The sequence below is a fragment of the Carassius gibelio genome, chromosome B13 (assembly GCF_023724105.1).
Source record: "Carassius gibelio isolate Cgi1373 ecotype wild population from Czech Republic chromosome B13, carGib1.2-hapl.c, whole genome shotgun sequence".
Taxonomy (NCBI): Eukaryota; Metazoa; Chordata; class Actinopteri; order Cypriniformes; family Cyprinidae; genus Carassius; species Carassius gibelio.
This window is the reverse complement of record NC_068408.1, coordinates 18,529,595-18,552,559: the sequence shown is the minus strand read 5'-3', so window position 1 is coordinate 18,552,559 and position 22,965 is coordinate 18,529,595. Positions and strand designations below refer to the sequence as shown.

Below are 22,965 nucleotides of genomic sequence, written 5' to 3'. Positions count from 1 at the left end.
AGTCATAGCACACCTCTCCTCAATAAGCCGCACGATTTGACACCTCATTCATGGGTCTGCGTCAAAAAGTGCTGGAGGAGTAGCGTGCCGAAGTTTTATAAAGGTGAATAGTAATAGTAACACTAGAAGGTACATTTCCTGAAGAAAATGTGAGTGGTGCTTGCAGTGGCAAAACTCGCCCCTCTGTTGCAAGGGTGTGGTTGCTAGGGTACCCGGGGTGGTTGCTAGGGCAGTTGCTAGGGTCCCCATGATGGTTGCTAGGGCCGTTGCTAGGGTACCCAGGGTGGTTGCTAGGGTAATCGGGGTGGTTGCTAGGGTGTTGCTATGTGGTTGCTAGGGTACCAGGGGTGGTTGCTAGGGCGGTTGCTAGGGTCCCCATGATGGTTGCTAGGGCCGTTGCTAGGGTACTCAGGGTGGTTGCTAGGGTAATCGGGGTGGTTGCTAGGGTGTTGCTATGTGGTTGCTAGGGAACCAGGGGTGGTTGCTAGGGCGGTTGCTAGGGTCCCCATGATGGTTGCTAGGGCCGTTGCTAGGGTACTCAGGGTGGTTGCTAGGGTAATCGGGGTGGTTGCTAGGGTGTTGCTATGTGGTTGCTAGGGTACCCGGGGTGGTTGCTAGGGCGGTTGCTAAGGTCCCCATGATGGTTGCTAGGGCCGTTGCTAAGGTACCCAGGGTGGTTGCTAGGGTATTTGGGGCGGTTGCTAGGGTGTTGCTATGTGGTTGCTAGGGTACCCGGGGTGGTTGCTAGGGCGGTTGCTATGGTAACCTGGGTGGTTGCTAGGCAGTTGCTACGGAACTTGGCGTGGTTGCTAGGGTGTTGCTAGGCGGTTGCTAGGGTGTTTTGGCTGGTTGCTAGGCAGTTGCTATGGTCTCCTGGGTGGTTGCTATGATGTTACTAGGTGGTTGGTAGTTGTCACAGATGGTCACTATGTAGTTATTATAGAGTTCTTAGCCCATTTGAGCACTTAGCTAATCACTATTAGCATGTAGCTAATCACTGCTAGCATGACTAGCATGTTGGAAGTCCAGTTTGCTAGCATGAGTCAAAAAATCCAACCGCCATGTCTGTACGATGTTCTGATGCAGAGATATAGGTCATGCAAAACGGTTGCTAGGGTACTCCATTTGGTTGCTATGGAGTGGCTTAGCAGCTGCCAATGGTGATACTCCAAAGGCTGCCCGCCAATATAAACCAACCCCCATGTCTGTACGATGTTCTGATGCAGAGATATAGATCTTGCAAAACGGTTGCTAGGGTACTGTGTTTGGTTGCTAGGGAGTGGCCTGGCAGCTGCCAATGATGATACTCCATTGGTCGCTTGCTAATATAAACCAACCCCCATGCTTCTATGTCTTTCAGATGTTAAGATATCTATCTTTGGATTTTGGTTGCTAGGTAGCTCTTAATGGTTGCTAGGGCGTGGCTAGGTTGTCTTGAAGGAGATACGTGATTGGCCGTTTGCTGCCCGAGTCAAACGAGCCCACCCTCATGTTTCTATGACACTTCTATCCAAAGTTATTCATTTGATCTTTTTCAATGGAAGTCTATGGGGCTTGTTGCTATGGTGCTCTATATGGTTGCTAGGGCGTGGCTTGATAGCTTCATAATGATCCTGAGAGTCTGATTGGTTGCCTGATTCAAATGAGCCCACCCCCTTGACTCTATGACACTGTGATGCAGAGTTATGTTCAATACAATATCCCTATGTAATTTCCCATTGTAGGAAAAACACAGTGTTTCATGGGCGATCCCGCACCATACTATGTCTATGGGGCAACTTTGGGGGTCTCTAGCACCCCAGGGGTACAACTTATACCCCATGTCGGGGTATGATCGCGCACAGCCTGATAGCCTCTCCAAATGTGGTGATTCACGTGTTTCTGCGAAATTCTCTCTCGGAGCTACGATCCGTCAAAGTTGGCCGCAATGCATTGTCTATGGGATTTTTCGCCCGATTTTTCGCCCGGTGTACGAACATCGTACGCCCGATCGCTTATAAAAGTCATAGCACACCATTCCCGACTAGGCCGCACGATTTGACGCCTCTTTTGCGGGTCTGTGACGAAAACTGCGGGACTAGTTACGCGCCGAAGTTTTGGCGGAAGAATAAGAATAAGATATAATAATAATAAGTATGTGAGATAATAATAGTGATGCCTTGCCTCCGGCAAGCACCACTAATAATAAGTATGTGAGATAATAGTAGTAGTGCTTTGCCTCCGGCAAGCACCACTAATAAGTATGTGAGATAATAATAGTGATGCTTTGCCTCCGGCAAGCACCACTAACTAGAAGGTACATTTCCTGAAGAAAATGTGAGTGGTGCTTGCAGTGGCAAAACTCTGCGCCCTGTTGCTAGGTTGTTGCAATGAGGTTGCTATGGTGGTTGCTAAGGTACCCTGGGTGGTTGCTAAGGCGGTTGCTAGGGTCCCCATGATGGTTGCTAAGGCACCCAGGGTGGTTGCTAGGGCCGTTGCTAGGGTACTCAGGGTGGTTGCTAGGGTAATCAGGGTGGTTGCTAGGGTGTTGCTATGTGGTTGCTAGGGTACCCGGGGTGGTTGCTAGGGCGGTTGCTAGGGTCCCCATGATGGTTGCTAGGGCCGTTGCTAGGGTACTCAGGATGGTTGCTAGGGTAATCGGGGTGGTTGCTAGGGTGTTGCTATGTGGTTGCTAGGGTACCCGGGGTGGTTGCTAGGGCGGTTGCTAGGGTCCCCATGATGGTTGCTAGGGCCGTTGCTAAGGTACCCAGGGTGGTTGCTAGGGTAATTGGGGCGGTTGCTAGGGTGTTGCTATGTGGTTGCTAGGGTACCCGGGGTGGTTGCTAGGGCGGTTGCTAGGGTCCCCATGATGGTTGCTAGGGCCGTTGCTAAGGTACCCAGGGTGGTTGCTAGGGTAATTGGGGCGGTTGCTAGGGTGTTGCTATGTGGTTGCTAGGGTACCCGGGGTGGTTGCTAGGGCGGTTGCTATGGTAACCTGGGTGGTTGCTAGGCAGTTGCTACGGTACTTGGGGTGGTTGCTAAGGTGTTGCTAGGCGGTTGCTAGGGTGTTTTGGCTGGTTGCTAGGCAGTTGCTATGGTCTCCTGGGTGGTTGCTATGATGTTACTAGGTGTTCGGTAGTTGTCACAGATGGTCACTATGTAGTTATTATAGAGTTCTTAGCCCATTTGAGCACTTAGCTAATCACTATTAGCATGTAGCTAATCACTGCTAGCATGACTAGCATGTTGGAAGTCCAGTGTGCTAGCATGAGTCAAAAAATCCAACCGCCATGTCTGTACGATGTTCTGATGCAGAGATATAGGTCGTGCAAAACGGTTGCTAGGGTACTCCATTTGGTTGCTATGGAGTGGCTTGGCAACTGCCAATGGTGATACTACAAAGGCTGCTCGTCAATATAAACCAACCCCCATGCCTCTACGATGTTCTGATGCAGAGATATAGATCTTGCAAAACGGTTGCTAGGGTACTGTGTTTGGTTGCTAGGGAGTGGCCTGGCAGCTGCCAATGATGATACTCCAATGGTTGCTTGCTAATATAAACCAACCCCCATGCTTCTATGTCTTTCAGATGTTAAGATATCTATCTTTGGATTTTGGTTGCTAGGTAGCTCTTAATGGTTGCTAGGGCGTGGCTAGGTTGTCATGAAGGAGATACATGATTGGCCGTTTGCTGCCCGAGTCAAACGAGCCCACCCTCATGTTTCTATGACACTTCTATCCAAAGTTATTCATTTTATCTTTTTCAATGGAAGTCTATGGGGCTTGTTGCTATGGTGCTCTATATGGTTGCTAGGGCGTGGCTTGATAGATTCACAGTGATCCTGAGAGACTGATTGGTTGCCTGATTCAAATGAGCCCACCCCCTTGTCTCTATGACACTGTGATCCAGAGTTATGTTCAATGCAAAATCCCTATGTAATTTCCCACAGTAGGAAAAACACATTGTTTCATGGGCGATCCCTCCCCATTGGCTTAGTATGGGGCAACTTTGGGGGGCTCTTGCGCCCCAGGGGTGCAACTTGTATCCCATTGCGGGGTATGATCTCGCACAGCCTCATAGCCTCTCCAAATGTGGTGATTCACATGTTTCTGCGAATTTCTCTCTCGGAGCTACGATCCGTCAAAGTTGGCCGTAATGCGTTGTCTATGCGATTTTTCGGCCGATATTTCGCCCGGTGTACGAACATCGTACGCCCGATCGCTTATAAAAGTCATAGCACACCATTCCCGATTAGGCCGCACGATTTGACGCCTGTTTCGTTGGTCTGTGACGAAAACTGCGGGACTAGTTACGCGCCGAAATTTTGGCGGAAGAAGAATAATAAGAATAATAAGAATAATAAGTATGTGAGATAATAATAGTGATGCCTTGCCTCCGGCAAGCACCACTAACTAGAAGGTACATTTCCTGAAGAAAATGTGAGTGGTGCTTGCAGTGGCAAAACTCGGCGCCCTGTTGCTAAGGTGTGGTTGCTAGGGTCCCTATGATGGTTGCTAGGGCCGTTGCTAGGGTACCCAGGGTGGTTGCTAGGGTAATCGAGGTGGTTGCTAGGGTGTTGCTATGTGGTTGCTATGGTATCCGGGGTGGTTGCTATGGCCCCATGATGGTTGCTAGGGCCGTTGCTAAGGTACCCAGGGTGGTTGCTAGGGTAATTGGGGCGGTTGCTAGGGTGTTGATATGTGGTTGCTAGGGTACCCGGGGTGGTTGCTAGGGCGGTTGCTAGGGTACCCATGATGGTTGCTAGGGCCGTTGCTAGGGTACCCAGGGTGGTTGCTAGGGTAATCGGGGCGGTTGCTAGGGTGTTTCTATGTGGTTGCTAGGGTACCCGGGGTGGTTGCTAGGGCGGTTGCTAGGGTCCCCATGATGGTTGCTAGGGCCGTTGCTAGGGAACCCAGGGTGGTTGCTAGGGTAATCGGGGTGGTTGCTAGGGTGTTGCTATGTGGTTGCTAGGGTACCCGGGGTGGTTGCTAGGGCGGTTGCTATGGTAACCTGGGTGGTTGCTAGGGCCGTTGCTAAGGTACCCAGGGTGGTTGCTAGGGTAATCAGGGCGGTTGCTAGGGTGTTGCTATGTGGTTGCTAGGGTACCCGGGGTGGTTGCTAGGCAGTTGCTATGGTCTCCTGGGTGGTTGCTATGATGTTACTAGCTGGTTGGTAGTTGTCACAGATGGTCACTATGTAGTTATTATAGAGTTCTTAGCCCATTTGAGCACTTAGCTAATCAGTATTAGCATGTAGCTAATCACTGCTAGCATGACTAGCATGTTGGAAGTCCAGTGTGCTAGCATGAGTCAAAAAATCCAACCGCCATGCCTCTACGATGTTCTGATGCAGAGATATAGGTCGTGCAAAATGGTTGCTAGGGTACTCCATTTGGTTGCTATGGAGTGGCTTGGCAGCTGCCAATGGTGATACTCCAAAGGCTGCTTGCCAATATAAACCAACCCCCATGCCTCTACGATGTTCTGATGCGGAGATATAGATCTTGCAAAATGGTTGCTAGGGTACTGTGTTTGGTTGCTAGGGAGTGGCCTGGCAGCTGCCAATGATGATACTCCAATGGTCGCTTGCTAATATAAACCAACCCCCATGCCTCTACGATGTTCTGATGCAGAGATATAGATCTTGCAAAACGGTTGCTAGGGTACTGTGTTTGGTTGCTAGGGAGTGGCCTGGCAACTGCCAATGATGATACTCCGAAGTGTGCTTGCTAGTATGAATGATATAAACCAACCCCCATGCCTTTATGATATTCAGATTTTAAGATATCTCTCTATGCTTTTGGTCGCTAGGGAGGTCCAAATGGTTGCTAGGGCGTGGCTATGAAGTGTTGAAGGTGATTCGTGATTGGCCATTTGCTGCCCCGAGTCAAACGAGCCAACACTCATGTTTCTATGACACTTCTATCAAAAGTTATTCATTTTATATTTTTCAATGGAAGTCTATGGAGCTTGTTGCTATGGTGCTCTATATGGTTGCTAGGGCGTGGCTTGATAGCTTCATAATGATCATGAGAGTCTGATTGGTTGCCTGATTCAAATGAGCCCACCCCCTTGTCTCTATGACTATGTGATCCATAGTTATGTTCAATGCAAAATCCCTATGTAATTTCCCACAGTAGGAAAAACGCATTGTTTCATGGGCGATCCCTCCCCATTGGCTTAGTATGGGGCAACTTTGGGGGGCTCTTGCGCCCCAGGGGTACAACTTATACCCCATTGCGGGGTATGATCGCGCACAGCCTGATAGCCTCTCCAAATGTGGTGATTCACATGTTTCTGCGAAATTCTCTCTCGGAGCTACGATCCGTCAAAGTTGGCCGTAATGCATTGTCTATGCGATTTTTCGGCCGTTATTTCGCCCGGTGTACGAACATCGTACGCCCGATCGCTTATAAAAGTCATAGCACACCATTCCCGATTAGGCCGCACGATTTGACGCCTGTTTCGTTGGTCTGTGACGAAAACTGCGGGACTAGTTATGCGCCGAAATTCTGGCGGAAGAAGAATAATAAGAACTAGAAGGTACATTTCCTGAAGAAAATGTGAGTGGTGCTTGCAGTGGCAAAACTCGCCCCTCTGTTGCTAAGGTGTGGTTGCTAGGGTACCCGGGGTGGTTGCTAGGGTCCCTATGATGGTTGCTAGGGCCGTTGCTAGGATACCAAGGGTGGTTGCTAGGGTAATCGGGGTGGTTGCTAGGGTGTTGCTATGTGGTTGCTAGGGTACCCGGGGTGGTTGCTAGGGCGGTTGCTAGGGTCCCCATGATGGTTGCTAGGGCCGTTGCTAGGGTACTCAGGGTGGTTGCTAGGGTAATCGGGGTGGTTGCTAGGGTGTTGCTATGTGGTTGCTAGGGTACCCGGGGTGGTTGCTAGGGCGGTTGCTAGGGTCCCCATGATGGTTGCTAGGGCCGTTGCTAAGGTACCCAGAGTGGTTGCTAGGGTAATTGGGGCGGTTGCTAGGGTGTTGCTATGTGGTTGCTAGGGTACCCGGGGTGGTTGCTAGGGCGGTTGCTATGGTAACCTGGGTCGTTGCTAGGCAGTTGCTACGGTACTTGGGGTGGTTGCTAAGGTGTTGCTAGGCGGTTGCTAGGGTGTTTTGGCTGGTTGCTAGGCAGTTGCTATGGTCTCCTGGGTGGTTGCTATGATGTTACTAGGTGGTTGGTAGTTGTCACAGATGGTCACTATGTAGTTATTATAGAGTTCTTAGCCCATTTGAGCACTTAGCTAATCACTATTAGCATGTAGCTAATCACTGCTAGCATGACTAGCATGTTGGAAGTCCAGTGTGCTAGCATGAGTCAAAAAATCCAACCGCCATGTCTGTACGATGTTCTGATGCAGAGATATAGGTCGTGCAAAACGGTTGCTAGGGTACTCCATTTGGTTGCTATGGAGTGGCTTGGCAACTGCCAATGGTGATACTACAAAGGCTGCTCGTCAATATAAACCAACCCCCATGCCTCTACGATGTTCTGATGCAGAGATATAGATCTTGCAAAACGGTTGCTAGGGTACTGTGTTTGGTTGCTAGGGAGTGGCCTGGCAGCTGCCAATGATGATACTCCATTGGTTGCTTGCTAATATAAACCAACCCCCATGCTTCTATGTCTTTCAGATGTTAAGATATCTATCTTTGGATTTTGGTTGCTAGGTAGCTCTTAATGGTTGCTAGGGCGTGGCTAGGTTGTCATGAAGGAGATACATGATTGGCCGTTTGCTGCCCGAGTCAAACGAGCCCACCCTCATGTTTCTATGACACTTCTATCCAAAGTTAATCATTTGATCTTTTTCAATGGAAGTCTATGGGGCTTGTTGCTATGGCGCTCTATATGGTTGCTAGGGCGTGGCTTTATAGATTCACAGTGATCCTGAGAGACTGATTGGTTGCCTGATTCAAATGAGCCCACCCCCTTGTCTCTATGACACTGTGATCCAGAGTTATGTTCAATACAAAATCCCTATGTAATGTCCCATAGCAGGAAAAGTCCTCCCTATACTTTGTATTAGGGCCATTTTTGGGGGGCTCTCGCGCCCCAGGGGTACAACTTATACCCCACTGCGGGGTAGGTTCTCGCACAGCCTGATAGCCTCTCCAAATGTGGAGATTCACGTGTTTCTGCGAAATTCCCTCTCGGAGCTACGATCCGTCAAAGTTGGCCGCAATGCATTGTCTATGCGATTTTTCGCCCGTTTTGTCGCCCGGTGTACGAACATCGTACGCCCGATCGCTTATAAAAGTCATAGCACACCATTCCCGATTAGGCCGCACGATTTGACACCTGTTTCGATGGTCTGTGACAAAAACTGCGGGACTAGTTACGCGCCGAAATTTGTACGGATCTAGTATAATAATAATAATAATAATAAGTATGTGAGATAGTAATAGTGATGCTTTGCCTCCGGCAAGCACCACTAATAATAATAAGTATGTGAGATAATAATAGTGATGCCTTGCCTCCGGCAAGCACCACTAACTAGAAGGTACATTTCCTGAAGAAAATGTGAGTGGTGCTTGCAGTGGCAAAACTCGCCCCTCTGTTGCTAGGGTGTGGTTGCTAGGGTACCCGGGGTGGTTGCTAGGGCGGTTGCTAGGGTCCCTATGATGGTTGCTAGGGCCGTTGCTAGGGTAATCGGGGTGGTTGCTAGGGTGTTGCTATGTGGTTGCTAGGGTACCATGGGTGGTTGCTAGGGTGGTTGCTAGGGTCCCCATGATGGTTGCTAGGGCCGTTGCTAGGGTACTCAGGGTGGTTGCTAGGGTAATCGGGGTGGTTGCTAGGGTGTTGCTATGTGGTTGCTAGGGTACCCGGGGTGGTTGCTAGGGCGGTTGCTAGGGTCCCCATGATGGTTGCTAGGGCCGTTGCTAGGGTACTCAGGGTGGTTGCTAGGGTAATCGGGGCGGTTGCTAGGGTGTTGCTATGCGGTTGCTAGGGTACCCGGGGTGGTTGCTAGGGCGGTTGCTAGGGTCCCCATGATGGTTGCTAGGGCCGTTGCTAATGTACCCAGGGTGGTTGCTAGGGTAATTGGGGCGGTTGCTAGGGTGTTGCTATGTGGTTGCTAGGGTAACCGGGGTGGTTGCTAGGGCGGTTGCTATGGTAACCTGGGTGGTTGCAAGGCAGTTGCTATGGTACTTGGGGTGGTTGCTAAGGTGTTGCTAGGCGGTTGCTAGGGTGTTTCGGCTGGTTGCTAGGCAGTTGCTATGGTCTCCTGGGTGGTTGCTATGATGTTACTTGGTGGTTGGTAGTTGTCACAGATGGTCACTATGTAGTTACTATAGAGTTCTTAGCCCATTTGAGCACTTAGCTAATCACTATTAGCATGTAGCTAATCACTGCTAGCATGACTAGCATGTTGGAAGTACAGTGTGCTAGCATGAGTCAAAAAATCCAACCGCCATGTCTGTACGATGTTCTGATGCAGAGATATAGGTCGTGCAAAACGGTTGCTAGGGTACTCCGTTTGGTTGCTATGGAGTGGCTTGGCAGCTGCCAATGGTGATACTCCAAAGGCTGCTCGCCAATATAAACCAACCCCCATGTCTGTACAATGTTCTGATGCAGAGATATTGGTATTGAAAAATGGTTGCTAGGGTACTGTGTTTGGTTGCTAGAGTGTGGCCTGGCAGCTGCCAATGATGATACTCCAATGGTTGCTTGCTAATATAAACCAACCCCCATGCTTCTATGTCTTTCAGATGTTAAGATATCTATCTTTGGATTTTGGTTGCTAGGTAGCTCTTAATGGTTGCTAGGGCGTGGCTAGGTTGTCATGAAGGAGATACATGATTGGCCGTTTGCTGCCCGAGTCAAACGAGCCCACCCTCATGTTTCTATGACACTTCTATCCAAAGTTATTCATTTGATCTTTTTCAATGGAAGTCTATGGGGCTTGTTGCTATGGCGCTCTATATGGTTGCTAGGGCGTGGCTTGATAGATTCACAGTGATCCTGAGAGACTGATTGGTTGCCTGATTCAAATGAGCCCACGCCCTTGTCTCTATGACACTGTGATCCAGACTTATGTTCAATGCAAAATCCCTATGTAATGTCCCATAGCAGGATAAGCCCTGCCTATACTTTGTATTAGGGTCATTTTTGGGGGGCTCTCGCGCCCCAGGGGTACAACTTATACCCCACTGCGGGGTATGTTCTCGCACAGCCTGATAGCCTCTTCAAATGTGGAGATTCACGTGTTTCTGCGAAATTCCCTCTCGGAGCTACGATCCGTCAAAGTTGGCCGCAATGCATTCTCTATGCGATTTTTCGCCCGTTTTTTCGCCCGGTGTACGAACATCGTACGCCCGATCGCTTATAAAAGTCATAGCACACCATTCCCGTATAGGCCGCACGATTTGACGCCTGTTTCGTTGGTCTGTGATGAAAACTGCGGGACTAGTTACGCGCCGAAATTTGTACGGATCTAGTATAATAATAATAATAACTAGAAGGTACATTTCCTGAAGAAAATGTGAGTGGTGCTTGCAGTGGCAAAACTCTGCGCCCTGTAGCCACCCATGATGCCTGTGTGATGTTTTGAAGCAGAGATAGAAGGATTTATATTGCTACATGGTTGCTAGGGTGCTCTATATGGTTGCTATGGTGTGACTATACAGTTTATGGGGTGATATTTAAAGATTATTTACCAGCCTGAATGCAAAAAGCCCAAGCCAGTGTTTCTATATAGTTATTTTTGCTGAGATACAGTTTTTAAATGTAGTTAAACAGTTGCTAGGGGGCTAAAATTGGTTGCTAGGGCATGTATATGAAGTTGTTATGTCACTACTTATGGACTGCTTGATAGGCCGAGTCAAAAGAGCCCTCTCCCAAGCCTCTGTGACTTTCTGATTCAAAGATATGATGTCAGATAGTTTTTCCAATGTTAAGTCTATGGGATATTTTCACACATTTTCTTCGCCCGCTGTACGATTATCGTAAGTCCGATTGCTTAGAAAAGTCATAGCACACCTCTCCTCAATATGCCGCACGATTTGACACCTCATTCATGGGTCTGCTACAAAAATTGCTGGAGGAGTAGCGTGCCGAAGTTTTGTCAAGGCGAATAGTAATAGTAACACTAGAAGGTACATTTCCTGAAGAAAATGTGAGTGGTGCTTGCAGTGGCAAAACTCGCCCCTCTGTTGCTAGGGTGTGGTTGCTAGGGTACCCGGGGTGGTTGCTAGGGTCCCTATGATGGTTGCTAGGGTACCCAGGGTGGTTGCTAGGGTAATCGGGGTGGTTGCTAGGGTGTTGCTATGTGGTTGCTAGGGTACCCGGGGTGGTTGCTAGGGTCCCCATGATGGTTGCTAGGGCGGTTGCTAGGGTACCCAGGGTGGTTGCTAGGGTAATCGGGGCGGTTGCTAGGGTGTTGCTATGTGGTTGCTAGGGTACCCGGGGTGGTTGCTAGGGCGGTTGCTAGGGTCCCCATAATGGTTGCTAGGGCCGTTGCTAGGGTACCCAGGGTGGTTGCTAGGGTAATCGAGGCGGTTGCTAGGGTGTTGCTAAGGTGTGGTTGCTAGGGTACCCGGGGTGGTTGCTAGGGCGGTTGCTAGGGTCCCCATGATGGTTGCTAGGGCCGTTGCTAAGGTACCCAGGGTGGTTGCTAGGGTAATTGGGGCGGTTGCTAGGGTGTTGCTATGTGGTTGCTAGGGTACCCGGGGTGGTTGCTAGGCAGTTGCTATGGTAACCAGGGTTGTTGCTATGATGTTACTAGGTGGTTGGTAGTTGTCACAGATGGTCACTATGTAGTTATTATAGAGTTCTTAGCCCATTTGAGCACTTAGCTAATCACTATTAGCATCTAGCTAATCACTGCTAGCATGACTAGCATGTTGGAAGTCCAGTGTGCTAGCATGAGTCAAAAAATCCAACCGCCATGTCTGTACGATGTTCTGATGCAGAGATATAGGTCGTGCAAAACGGTTGCTAGGGTACTCCATTTGGTTGCTATGGAGTGGCTTGGCAGCTGCCAATGGTGATACTCCAAAGGCTGCTCGCCAATATAAACCAACCCCCATGCCTCTACGATGTTCTGATGCGGAGATATAGATCTTGCAAAACGGTTGCTAGGGTACTGTGTTTGGTTGCTAGGGAGTGGCCTGGCAGCTGCCAATGATGATACTCCAATGGTCGCTTGCTAATATAAACCAACCCCCATGCTTCTATGTCTTTCAGATGTTAAGATATCTATCTTTAAGTTTAGGTTGCTAGGTAGCTCTTAATGGTTGCTAGGGCGTGGCTAGGTTGTCTTGAAGGAGATACATGATTGGCCGTTTGCTGCCTGAGTCAAACGAGCCCACCCTCATGTTTCTATGACACTTCTATCCAAAGTTATTAATTTTATATTTTTCAATGGAAGTCTATGGAGCTTGTTGCTATGGTGCTCTATATGGTTGCTAGGGCGTGGCTTGATAGCTTCATAATGATCATGAGAGACTGATTGGTTGCCTGATTCAAATGAGCCCACCCCCTTGTCTCTAAGACTATGTGATCCATAGTTATGTTCAATGCAAAATCCCTATGGAATTTCCCACAGTAGGAAAAACACATTGTTTCATGGGCGATCCCTCCCCATTGGCTTAGTATGGGGCAACTTTGGGGGGCTCTTGCGCCCCAGGGGTACAACTTATACCCCACTGCGGGGTATGTTCTCGCACAGCCTGACAGCCTCTCCAAATGTGGTGATTCACATGTTTCTGCGAAATTCTGTCTCGGAGCTACGATCCGTCAAAGTTGGCCGCAATGCATTGTCTATGCGATTTTTCGCCCGTTTTTTCGCCCGGTGTACGAACATCGTACGCCCGATCGCTTATAAAAGTCATAGCACACCATTCCCGATTAGGCCGCACGATTTGACGCCTGTTTCGTTGGTCTGCGACGAAAACTGCGGGACTAGTTACGCGCCGAAAATCGTACGGAAGAAGAAGAATAAGAATAATAACTAGAAGGTACATTTCCTGAAGAAAATGTGAGTGGTGCTTGCAGTGGCAAAACTCGCCCTCTGTTGCCATAGGGTGTTGTAATGAGGTTGCTAGGGTGGTTGCTAGGGTACCCGGGTTGGTTGCTACGGTACATGGGATGGTTGCTAGGGCGGTTGCTAGGGTCCCCATGATGGTTGCTAGGGCCGTTGCTAAGGTACCCATGGTGGTTGCTAGGGTAATCGGGGCGGTTGCTAGGGTGTTGCTATGTGGTTGCTAGGGTACCCGGGGTGGTTGCTAGGGCGGTTGCTAAGGTCCCCATGATGGTTGCTAGGGCCGTTACTAGGGTACCCAGGGTGGTTGCCAGGGTAATCGAGGTGGTTGCTATGGTACCCGGGGTGGTTGCTAGGGTCCCCATGATGGTTGCTAGGGCCGTTGCTAGGGTACCCACGGTGGTTGCTAGGGTAATCAGGGTGGTTGCTAGGGCGGTTGCTAGGGTCCCCATGATGGTTGCTAGGGCCGTTGCTAAGGTACCCAGAGTGGTTGCTAGGGTAATTGGGGCGGTTGCTAGGGTGTTGCTATGTGGTTGCTAGGGTACCCGGGGTGGTTTCTAGGGTGGTTGCTAGGGTCCCCATAATGGTTGCTAGGGCCGTTGCTAAGGTACCCAGGGTGGTTGCTAGGGTAATCGGGGTGGTTGCTAGGGTGTTGCTATGTGGTTGCTAGGGTACCCGGGGTGGTTGCTAGGGCGGTTGCTATGGTAACCTGGGTGGTTGCTAGGCAGTTGCTACGGTACTTGGGGTGGTTGCTAAGGTGTTGCTAGGCGGTTGCTAGGGTGTTTTGGCTGGTTGCTAGGCAGTTGCTATGGTCTCCTGGGTGGTTGCTATGATGTTACTAGGTGGTTGGTAGTTGTCACAGATGGTCACTATGTAGTTATTATAGAGTTCTTAGCCCATTTGAGCACTTAGCTAATCACTATTAGCATGTAGCTAATCACTGCTAGCATGACTAGCATGTTGGAAGTCCAGTTTGCTAGCATGAGTCAAAAAATCCAACCGCCATGTCTGTACGATGTTCTGATGCAGAGATATAGGTCGTGCAAAACGGTTGCTAGGGTACTCCGTTTGGTTGCTAGGGAGTGGCCTGACAGCTGCCAATGATGATACTCCAAAGGCTGCTCGCCAATATAAACCAACCCCCATGCCTCTACGATGTACTGATGCGGAGATATAGATCTTGCAAAACGGTTGCTAGGGTACTGTGTTTGGTTGCTAGGGAGTGGCCTGGCAGCTGCCAATGATGATACTCCAATGGTTGCTTGCTAATATAAACCAACCCCCATGCTTCTATGTCTTTCAGATGTAAAGATATCTCTCTATACTTTGGGTTGCTAGGTAGCTCTTAATGGTTGCTAGGGCGTGGCTAGGTTGTCTTGAAGGACATACATGATTGGCCGCTTGCTGCCCGAGTCAAACGAGCCCACCCTCATGTTTCTATCACACTTCTATCCAAAGTTATTAATTTGATCTTTTTCAATGGAAGTCTATGGGGCTTGTTGCTATGGTGCTCTATATGGTTGCTAGGGCGTGGCTTGATAGATTCATAATGATCCTGAGAGACTGATTGGTTGCCTGATTCAAATGAGCCCACCCCCTTGTCTCTATGACATTGTGATCCAGAGTTATGTTCAATACAAAATCCCTATGTAATGTCCCATAGCAGGAAAAGTCCTCCCTATACTTTGTATTAGGGCCATTTTTGGGGGGCTCTCGCGCCCCAGGGGTACAACTTATACCCCACTGCGGGGTATGTTCTCGCACAGCCTGATAGCCTCTCCAAATGTGGAGATTCACGTGTTTCTGCGAAATTCTCTCTCGGAGCTACGATCCGTCAAAGTTGGCCGCAATGCATTGTCTATGCGTTTTTTCGCCCGTTTTTTCGCCCGGTGTACGAACATCGTACGCCCGATCGCTTATAAAAGTCATAGCACACCATTCCCGATTAGGCCGCACGATTTGACGCCTGTTTCGTTGGTCTGTGACAAAAACTGCGGGACTAGTTACGCGCCGAAATTTGTACGGATCTAGTATAATAATAATAATAATAATAATAAGTATGTGAGATAGTAATAGTGATGCCTTGCCTCCGGCAAGCACCACTAACTAGAAGGTACATTTCCTGAAGAAAATGTGAGTGGTGCTTGCAGTGGCAAAACTCGGCGCCCTGTAGCCACCCATGATGCCTGTGTGATGTTTTGAAGCAGAGATAGAAGGATTTATATTGCTACATGGTTGCTAGGGTGCTCTATATGGTTGCTATGGTGTGACTATATAGTTTATGGGTTGATATTTAAAGATTATTTACCAGCCTGAATGCAAAAAGCCCAAGCCAGTCTTTCTATATGGATATTTTTGCTGAGATACAGCTTTTAAATGTACTTAAACAGTTGCTAGGGGGCTAAAATTGGTTGCTATGGCATAGCTATGAAGTAGTTATGTCACTACCTATGGAATGTTTGATAGGCTGAGTCAAAAGAGCCCTCGGCCAAGCTTCTATGACTTTCTGATCCAAAGATATGATGTCAGATAGTTTTTCCAATGTTAAGTCAATGGGATATTTTCACACATTTTCTTCGCCCGCTGTACGATTATCGTAAGTCCGATTGCTTAGAAAAGTCATAGCACACCTCTCCTCAATAAGCCGCACGATTTGACACCTCATTCATGGGTCTGCGACAAAAAGTGCTGGAGGAGTAGCGTGCCGAAGTTTTATAAAGGTGAATAGTAATAGTAACACTAGAAGGTACATTTCCTGAAGAAAATGTGAGTGGTGCTTGCAGTGGCAAATCTCTGCGCCCTGTAGCCACCCATGATGCCTGTTTGATATCGTGGAGCCGTGATATAAGTTCTTTATATTGCTATATGGTTGCTAGGGCGCTCTATATGGTTGCTATGGTGTGCCTATATAGTTCATATAGTGATATTTAAAGATCATTTACCAGCCTGATTCCAAAAAGCCCAAGACAGTGTTTCTATATGGTTATTTTGATGATATATAGCTTTTAAATGTTGTTAAACAGTTGCTAGGGTGCTAAAATTGGTTGCTATGGCGTGGCTATGAAGTTGTTATGTCACTACTTATGGACTGCTTGATAGCCCGAGTCAAAAGAGCCCTCTCCCAAGCCTCTATGACTTTCTGATCCAAAGATATGATGTCAGATAGTTTTTCCAATGTTAAGTCAATGGGATATTTTCACACATTTTCTTCGCCCGCTGTACGATTATCGTAAGTCCAATTGCTTAGAAAAGTCATAGCACACCTCTCCTCAATATCCCGCACGATTTGACACCTCATTCATGGGTCTGTGACAAAAAATGCGGGAGGAGTAGCATGCCAAAGTTTTGTCAAGGCGAATAGTAATAGTAACACTAGAATGTACATTTCCTGAAGAAAATGTGAGTGGTGCTTGCAGTGGCAAAACTCACCCCTCTGTTGCTAAGTTGTTGCAATGAGGTTGCTATGGTGGTTGCTAAGGTACCCTGGGGTGGTTGCTAGGGTAATCTGGGCGGTTGCTAGGGTGTTGCTATGTGGTTGCTAGGGTACCCAGGGTGGTTGCTAGGGTCCCCACGATGGTTGCTAGGGCCGTTGCTAGGGTACCCAGGGTGGTTGCTAGGGTAATCGGGGTGGTTGCTAGGGTGTTGCTATGTGGTTGCTAGGGTACCCGGGGTGGTTGCTAGGGCGGTTGCTAGGGTCCCCATGATGGTTGCTAGGGCCGTTGCTAGGGTACCCAGGGTGGTTGCTAGGGTAATCGGGGTGGTTGCTACGGTGTTGCTATGTGGTTGCTAGGGTACCCAGGGTGGTTGCTAGGGCGGTTGCTAGGGTCCCCATGATGGTTGCTAGGGCCGTTGCTAAGGTACCCAAGGTGGTTGCTAGGGTAATAGGGGTGGTTGCTAGGGTGTTGCTATGTGGTTGCTAGGGTCCAAGGGGTGGTTGCTAGGGCGGTTGCTATGGTAACCTGGGTGGTTGCTAGGCAGTTGCTACGGTACTTGGGGTGGTTGCTAAGGTGTTGCTAGGCGGTTGCTAGGGTGTTTTGGCTGGTTGCTAGGCAGTTGCTATGGTCTCTTGGGTGGTTGCTATGATGTTACTAGGTGGTTGGTAGTTGTCACAGATGGTCACTATGTAGTTATTATAGAGTTCTTAGCCCATTTGAGCACTTAGCTAATCACTATTAGCATGTAGCTAATCACTGCTAGCATGACTAGCATGTTGGAAGTCCAGTGTGCTAGCATGAGTCAAAAAATCCAACCGCCATGTCTGTACGATGTTCTGATGCAGAGATATAGGTCGTGCAAATCGGTTGCTAGGGTACTCCATTTGGTTGCTATGGAGTGGCTTGGCAGCTGCCAATGGTGATATTCCAAAGGCTGCTCGCCAATATAAACCAACCCCCATGCCTCTACGATGTTTTGATGCAGAGATATAGATCTTACAAAACGGTTGCTAGGGTACTGTGTTTGGTTGCTAGGGAGTGGACTGGCAGCTGCCAATGATGATACTCCAATGGTTGCTTGCTAATATAAACCAACCCCCATGCTTTTATGTCTTTCAGATGTTAAGATATCTATCTTTGGATTTAGGTTGCTAGGTAGCTCTTAATGGTTGCTAGGGCGTGGCTAGGTTGTCTTGAAGGGGATACATGATTGGCCGTTTGCTGCCCAAGTCAAACGAGCCCACCCTCATGTTTCTATGACACTTCTATCCAAAGTTATTCATTTGATCTTTTTCAATGGAAGTCTATGGGGCTTGTTGCTATGGTGCTCTATATGGTTGCTAGGGCGTGGCTTGATAGATTCACAGTGATCCTGAGAGACTGATTGGTTGCCTGATTCAAATGAGCCCACCCCCTTGTCTCTATGACACTGTGATCCAGAGTTATGTTCAATACAAAATCCCTATGTAATGTCCCATAGCAGGAAAAGTCCTCCCTATACTTTGTATTAGGGGCAAATTTGGGGGGCTGTTGCGCCCCAGGGGTACAACTTATACCCCAATGCAGGGTATGTTCTCGCACAGGCTGATAGCCTCTCCAAATGTGGTGATTCACGTGTTTCTGCGAAATAGTCTCTCGGAGCTACGATCCGTCAAAGTTGGCCCCAATGGATTGTCTATGGGATTTTTCGCCCGTTTTTTCGCCCGGTGTGCGAACATCGTACGCCCGATCCCTTATAAAAGTCATAGCACACCATTCCCGATTAGGGCGCACGATTTGACGCCTGTTTCGTTGGTCTGTGACGAAAACTGCGGGACTAGTTACGCGCCGAAATTTGTACGGATCTATAATAATTATAAGAATAATAAGTATGTGAGATAATAGTAGTAGTGCTTTGCCTCCGGCAAGCACCACTAACTAGAAGGTACATTTCCTGAAGAAAATGTGAGTGGTGCTTGCAGTGGCAAAACTCTGCGCCCTGTAGCCACCCATGATGCCTGTTTGATATCGTGGAGCCGTGATATAAGTTCTTTATATTGCTATATGGTTGCTAGGGCGCTCTATATGGTTGCTATGGTGTGACTATATAGTTTATGGGGTGATATTTAAAGATTATTTACCAGCCTGAATGCAAAAAGCCCAAGCCAGTGTTTCTATATAGTTATTTTTGCTGAGATACAGCTTTTAAATGTAGTTAAACAGTTGCTAGGGGGCTAAAATTGGTTGCTAGGGCATGGATATGAAGTTGTTATGTCACTACTTATGGACTGCTTGATAGGCCGAGTCAAAAGAGCCCTCTCCCAAGCCTCTATGACTTTCTGATCGAAAGATATGATGTCAGATAGTTTTTCCAATGTTAAGTCAATGGGATATTTTCGCACATTTTCTTCGCCCGCTGTACGATTATCGTAAGTCCGATTGCTTAGAAAAGTCATAGCACACCTCTCCTCAATATCCCGCACGATTTGACACCTCATTCATGGGTCTGTGACAAAAAATGCGGGAGGAGTAGCGTGCCAAAGTTTTGTCAAGGCGAATAGTAATAGTAACACTAGAAGGTACATTTCCTGAAGAAAATGTGAGTGGTGCTTGCAGTGGCAAAACTCGGCCCTCTGTTGCTAAGGTGTGGTTGCTAGGGTACCCGGGGTGGTTGCTAGGGTCCCTATGATGGTTGCTAGGGCCGTTGCTAGGGTACCCAGGGTGGTTGCTAGGGTAATCGGGGTGGTTGCTAGGGTGTTGCTATGTTGTTGCTAGGGTACCCGGGGTTGTTGCTAGGGTCCCCATGATGGTTGCTAGGGCCGTTGCTAGGGTACTCAGGGTGGTTGCTAGGGTAATCGGGGTGGTTGCTAGGGTGTTGCTATGTGGTTGCTAGGGTACCCAGGGTGGTTGCTAGGTCGGTTGCTAGGGTCCCCATGATGGTTGCTAGGGCCGTTGCTAGGGTACTCAGGGTGGTTGCTAGGGTAATCGGGGCGGTTGCTAGGGTGTTGCTATGTGGTTGCTAAGGTACCCGGGGTGGTTGCTAGGGCGGTTGCTAGGGTCCCCATGATGGTTGCTAGGGCCGTTGCTAAGGTACCCAGGGTGGTTGCTAGGGTAATTGGGGCGGTTGCTAGGGTGTTGCTATGTGGTTGCTAGGGTACCCGGGGCGGTTGCTAGGGCGGTTGCTATGGTAACCTGGGTGGTTGCTAGGCAGTTGCTACGGTACTTGGGGTGGTTGCTAAGGTGTTGCTAGGCGGTTGCTAGGGTGTTTTGTCTGGTTGCTAGGCAGTTGCTATGGTCTCCTGGGTGGTTGCTATGATGTTACTAGGTGGTTGGTAGTTGTCACAGATGGTCATTATGTAGTTATTATAGAGTTCTTAGCCCATTTGAGCACTTAGCTAATCACTATTAGCATGTAGCTAATCACTGCTAGCATGACTAGCATGTTGGAAGTCCAGTGTGCTAGCATGAGTCAAAAAAATCCAACCGCCATGTCTGTACGATGTTCTGATGCAGAGATATAGGTCGTGCAAAACGGTTGCTAGGGTACTCCGTTTGGTTGCTATGGAGTGGCCTGGCAGCTGCCAATGGTGATACTCCAAAGGCTGCTTGTCAATATAAACCAACCCCCATGCCTCTACGATGTTCTGATGCAGAGATATAGATCTTGCAAAACGGTTGCTAGGGTACTGTGTTTGGTTGCTAGGGAGTGGCCTGGCAGCTGCCAATGATGATACTCCAATGGTTGCTTGCTAATATAAACCAACCCCCATGCTTCTATGTCTTTCAGATGTTAAGATATCTATCTTTGGATTTAGGTTGCTAGGTAGCTCTTAATGGTTGCTAGGGCGTGGCTATGAAGTGTTGAGGGAGTTTCGTGATTGGCCGTTTGCTGCCCGAGTCAAACGAGCCCACCCTCATGTTTCTATGACACTTCTATCCAAAGTTATTCATTTGATCTTTTTCAATGGAAGTCTATGGGGCTTGTTGCTATGGTGCTCTATATGGTTGCTAGGGCGTGGCTTGATAGCTTTATAATGATCATGAGAGTCTGATTGGTTGCCTGATTCAAATGAGCCCACCCCCTTGTCTCTATGACACTGTGATGCAGAGTTATGTTCAATACAAAATCCCTACGTAATTTCCCATAGTAGGAAAAACACAGTGTTTCATGGGCGATCCCGCACCATAGTATGTCTATGGGGCAACTTTGGGGGTCTCTAGCGCCCCAGGGGTACAACTTGTACCCCTCTGCGAGGTATGTTCTCGCACAGCCTGATAGCCTCTCCAAATGTTGTGATTCACATGTTTCTGCGAAATTCTCTCTCGGAGCTACGATCCGTCAAAGTTGGCCGTAATGCGTTGTCTATGCGATTTTTCGGCCGAAATTTCGCCCGGTGTACGAACATCGTACGCCCGATCACTTATAAAAGTCATAGCACACCATTCCCGATTAGGCCGCACGATTTGACGCCTGTTTCGTTGGTCTGTGACAAAAACTGCGGGACTAGTTACGCGCCGAAGTTTTGGCGGAAGAAGAATAAGAAGAATAAGAATAATAATAAGTATGTGAGATAATAATAGTGATGCCTTGCCTCCGGCAAGCACCACTAACTAGAAGGTACATTTCCTGAAGAAAATGTGAGTGGTGCTTGCAGTGGCAAATCTCTGCACCCTGTAGCCACCCATGATGCCTGTGTGATGTTGTGGAGCCATGATATAAGTTCTTTATATTGCTATATGGTTGCTAGGGCGCTCTATATGGTTGCTATGGTGTGGCTATATAGTTCATAGAGTGATATTTAAAGATGATGTACCAGCCTGAATCCAAAAAGCCAGAGCCAGTGTTTTTATATAGTTATTTTGCTGACATATAGCTCTTATATGTTGTTAAACAGTTGCTAGGGTGCTAAAAGTGGTTGCTAGGGCGTGGCTATGAAGTTGTCATGTCACTACTTATAAACTGCTTGATAGGCCGAGTCAAAAGAGCCCTCTGCCAAGCCTGTATGACTTTCTGATCCAGAGATATGATGTCAGATAATTTTTCCAATGTTAAGTCAATGGGATATTTTCACACATTTTCTTCGCCCACTGTACGATTATCGTAAGTCCGATTGCTTAGAAAAGTCATAGCACACCTCTCCTCAATATCCCGCACGATTTGACACCTCATTCATGGGTCTGTGACAAAAAATGCGGGAGGAGTAGCGTGCCAAAGTTTTGTCAAGGCGAATAGTAATAGTAACACTAGAAGGTACATTTCCTGAAGAAAATGTGAGTGGTGCTTGCAGTGGCAAAACTCGGCGCCCTGTTGCTAGGTTGTTGCAGTGAGGTTGCTACGGTGGTTGCTAAGGTACCCTGGGTGGTTGCTAGGGCGGTTGCTAGGGTCCCCATGATGGTTGCTAAGGTACCCAGGGTGGTTGCTAGGGTAATCTGAATGGTTGCTAGGGTCTTGCTATGTGGTTGCTAGGGTACCCGGGGTGGTTGCTAGGGCCGTTGCTAGGGTACTCAGGGTGGTTGCTAGGGTAATCGAGGCGGTTGCTAGGGTGTTGCTATGTGGTTGCTAGGGTACCCGGGGTGGTTGCTAGGGCGGTTGCTATGGTCCCCATGATGGTTGCTAGGGCCGTTGCTAAGGTACCCAGGGTGGTTGCTAGGGTAATTGGGGCGGTTGCTAGGGTGTTGCTATGTGGTTGCTAGGGTACCCGGGGTGGTTGCTAGGGCTGTTGCTAGGGTCCCCATGATGGTTGCTAGGGACGTTGCTAGGGTACCCAGGGTGGTTGCTAGGGTAATTGGGGCGGTTGCTAGGGTGTTGCTATGTGGTTGCTAGGGTACCCGGAGTGGTTGCTAGGCAGTTGCTATGGTAACCAGGGTGGTTGTTATGATGTTACTAGGTGGTTGGTAGTTGTCACAGATGGTCACTATGTAGTTATTATAGAGTTCTTAGCCCATTTGAGCACTTAGCTAATCACTATTAGCATGTAGCTAATCACTGCTAGCATGACTAGCATGTTGGAAGTCCAGTGTGCTAGCATGAGTCAAAAAATCCAACCGCCATGTCTGTACGATGTTCTGATGCAGAGATATAGGTCGTGCAAAACGGTTGCTAGGGTACTCCGTTTGGTTGCTATGGAGTGGCCTGGCAGCTGCCAATGGTGATACTCCAAAGGCTGCTCGCCAATATAAACCAACCCCCATGCCTCTACGATGTTCTGATGCGGAGATATAGATCTTGCAAAACGGTTGCTAGGGTACTGTGTTTGGTTGCTAGGGAGTGGCCTGGCAGCTGCCAATGATGATACTCCAATGGTTGCTTGCTAATATAAACCAACCCCCATGCTTCTATGTCTTTCAGATGTTAAGATATCTCTCTATACTTTGGGTTGCTAGGTAGCTCTTAATGGTTGCTAGGGCGTGGCTAGGTTGTCTTGAAGGAGATACATGATTGGCCGTTTGCTGCCCGAGTCAAACGAGCCCACCCTCATGTTTCTATGACACTTCTATCCAAAGTTATTCATTTGATCTTTTTCAATGGAAGTCTATGGAGCTTGTTGCTATGGTGATCTATATGGTTGCTAGGGCGTGGCTTGATAGATTCA

The 22,965-nt window shown here is 48.4% G+C and overlaps 1 protein-coding gene and 1 long non-coding RNA gene across 3 annotated transcripts in view; one reads left to right on the top strand and one right to left on the bottom strand.

The window, feature by feature from the left end:
* LOC127969979 (pro-neuregulin-3, membrane-bound isoform) overlaps nt 1–22,965 on the bottom strand; it is a 334,295-nt gene that overhangs the window by 186,062 nt on the left and 125,268 nt on the right. The gene's annotated exons all lie outside the window — the stretch shown is intronic.
* Nucleotides 229–22,864, top strand: LOC127969980 (uncharacterized). 2 transcript variants are annotated; one of them, XR_008156457.1, is made up of 6 exons: nt 420–434; nt 2,512–2,612; nt 2,743–3,107; nt 17,052–17,246; nt 19,894–20,195; nt 22,757–22,864. It is a non-coding gene; the product is annotated as an uncharacterized LOC127969980 (long non-coding RNA). The 2 variants fall into 2 exon arrangements; XR_008156455.1 differs by lacking the exons at nt 420–434; nt 2,512–2,612 and adding an exon at nt 229–274.